The sequence below is a fragment of the Mus caroli genome, chromosome 13 (assembly GCF_900094665.2).
Source record: "Mus caroli chromosome 13, CAROLI_EIJ_v1.1, whole genome shotgun sequence".
NCBI classification, from domain to species: domain Eukaryota; kingdom Metazoa; phylum Chordata; class Mammalia; order Rodentia; family Muridae; genus Mus; species Mus caroli.
Window position 1 is genome coordinate 23198894 of NC_034582.1, and position 3326 is coordinate 23202219.

Genomic DNA, 3326 nt, shown 5'->3' on the forward strand with positions numbered 1-3326 from the left:
GTTGCAATGAAAAATGAAAGAATGATAGCAATCAACAAGTTTTTGAAAGTTTAATGGAACACTAAGACAGAAAGTTTAAATACTACAAAGGAAGAATGGAAAAAGAATGGACCAACAGTGNGTATAATCTACACTATGGTATTTTCTGAACTATATTGTACTGCTGTATCATAATTAACATAAAGCCTCCCATTTAAAGATGTTAGTATGATGTGAGGTATTTACAAAATTGGGGGACATTTTTAAAGAGAAATCACTGATTAAATGAGGCAAGACCATGGGAATGAATAAGAAATCTGATAAGAAAAAGGACAAAATTGAGCAAATACTATTGCAAATAGAGATACATTCTTTAGATAAATATGGTATACTAAAAACTTGACTCTTTTTTTCTCTTCTTGATGTGGTCTGACCATGACCAGATAACATATAACCATTAAGAGGATAGTAGCTACTGCTACCTAAATTAAACCTACCAATGAATAAACTCTGCTAATATAGTTTTGACACTACTTTGAGAAAGTCAGTGTAAATAAGGTATTTACAAATTGCTATACATTTTGAAACAAGTTCGTGTGGTCGAATTCAAACAAAATGACAGCATGGTCAAATAGACCATGGAAAGAAAACTTCAAACAGCCACCTTCAATGTGACACTCAAAATAGAGGTAGTAGTCTTTCTTTTCTTTATTTTATATTACTTTTAATGGATATTTTCTTTATTTACATTTCAAATGTTATCCCCTTTCCCAGTTTCCCCTGTCAGAAACCCCTATCCCAACCCCCTCTCCCTGGTTCTATGAGGGTGCTCACTCACCCACTCCAACGTCCCCACCTTGGCATTACTCTACATTGGGTTTTCTAGCCTTCACAGGACCAAGGGCCTCTCCTCCCATTAATGTCAGACAAGGTCATCCTCTGCTATATATGCATTTGGAGTCATGGGTTGCTCAACATGTACTCCTTGGTTTGTGGTTTAGTCCATGGGAACTCTAGGGGGATCTGGTTGGTTTATATTGTTGTTCTTCCTATGGGGTCTCCCAAACCCCCTCAGTTACTTCAGTCCTTTCTCTAACTCCTTCATTGGAGATCCCATGCTCTCCAATGATTGGTTGAGAGCATCTACTTCTGTATTTGTCAGTCTCTGGCAGAGCCTCTCGGAAGATAGCTATATCAGGCTCCTGTCAGCAAGCCCTTTTTGCATCCACATTAATGTCTGGGTTCTGTAACTATATATGGAATTGATCCCCAGCTGGTGCAGTATCTGGATGGCCTTTCCGTCAGTCTCTGCCCACACTTTGTCTCCTTATTTTCTCCTGTGAATATTTTGTTCTCCCTTCTAAGAAGGACCAAATCATCCACACTTTGGTCTACCTTCTTCTTGAGCTTCATAAGGTCTGTGAATTGTATCTTGGTTTTCCCAAGCTTTTTGGCTAATGTCCACTTATCAGTGCGTGTATACAAAGTGTGTTCTTTTGTGATTGGGTTACCTCACTCAATATGATATTTTCTATTTCTATTCAATAGCCTAAGAATTTTCTGAATTTGTTGTTTTTTAATAGCTGAATGATACTACATTGTGTAAATGTACCACATTTTATGTGTCCATTACTCTGTTTAAGTATATGTAGGTTTGTTCCAACTTCTGTCTATTATAAATAAGCCTGCTTTGTCATAGTGGAACATGCGAACTTTTTATATGTTGGAACAACCTTTGGGTATATGCCCAGGAATGATATAGCTGGGTCCTCAGGTAATGTACTGTCCCATTTTCTGAGGAATCCCCAGACTATTTTCCAGGTTATAACAGCTTTCCATCCCACCAACAATGGAGGAGTTTTCTTCTTTATCTACATCCTTACAGCATCTGCTGTCACCTGAGTTTTTGATCTTTGCCATTCTGACTGGTGACAGGGGCAATTTCAGGATGGTTTTGATTTGCATTTCCCTGTTAACTAAAGATATTGAAATTTTTTTTAGCTGCTTTCTGGCCATTCAATATTCCTAGATGAAAATTCTTTCTTTAGCTCTTTACCCCTCAATTGGGTGTAGGATTGGTAAAGATGTTATCCCAATCTGTTGCTTGCTATTTTGTCCTATTGGCAATGTCCTTTGTCATACTTTTGCAATTTTATGAGGTCCCATTTGTCAATTGTTGATCTTAGAGCATAAGCCTTTCCTGTTCTGTTCAGGAAATTTTGCCCTGTGGCCATTACCTGAGACCCAGCTATATCACTCCTGGACAATCAAGTGGCCATAGATGTGTGGATTCATTTCTGGGCCCTCAATTCTCCTACATTGATCTTTGTTTCTACTTTTATTTCTCTCCTTATTTCTCCATTGACTAAGTTATCATTGAGTAGGGCATCGTTCAGCTTTCATGTTTATGTAGGATTTCAGTTGTTTATGTTGTTATTGAAGATAAGCCTTGGTCTGTAGTGATTAGATAGGATGCACAGGATTATTTCAAGCTTGTTGCATCTGTACGAAGCCTGTTTTGTGACCAACTACATGATTAGATTTGGTGACAGTATCATGAGGTGCAGAGAAGAAGGTATACTCAATTGTTTTATAATGAAATGTTCTATAGGTATCTATTAAATCAATTTGATTCATTACTTCTGTTAGTTTCAGTATGTTTCTGTTTAGTTTCTGTTTCCATAATCTGTGCATCACTGAAGTGGGGTGTTGAAATCTCCCAATATTCTTATGTGAGGTACAATATGTGCTTTGAGCTTCAGTAAAATTTATTTTTTGAACATAGTTTTCCTAGCATTTGGATAATAGATGTTCACAATTGAGACTTCATCATGGTAGTTTTTTACTTTGATGAGAATGAAGTGTCCTTATCTTTTTTGTTAACTTTTGGTTAAAAGTTCATTTTACTCAATATTAGAATGGCTTTTCAAGGTAGTTTTGGGGGACCATTTCCTTGGAAATTTTTTTTCAGCCTTTTACTCTGAATTAATCTCTGTCTTTGTCACTGAAGTATATTTCCAGTAAGGAGCAAAATGCTGGGTCATGTTTCCATATACACTCTGTCAGTCTATGTCTTTTTAATTGAGTCTATTGATGTTAAGAGATATTAAGGAAAAGTGATTGTTGCTTCCTATTATTTTTGTCACTAGAGATGGAAGTATGATTGTGTGGTTATCTTCTTTTACGTTTGTTGAAAGATTTTTTTTTTTTTTTTTTTTTTTTTTTTTTTTTTTAGTGTTTTTTTGCTCCTTTTGTTGGAGTTTTCTATCAATTATTCTTTGTATGGCTCGATTTGCAGAAAGATATTTGTAAATTGGGATTTGTCATGAGATGTGGGGCATTTGGCT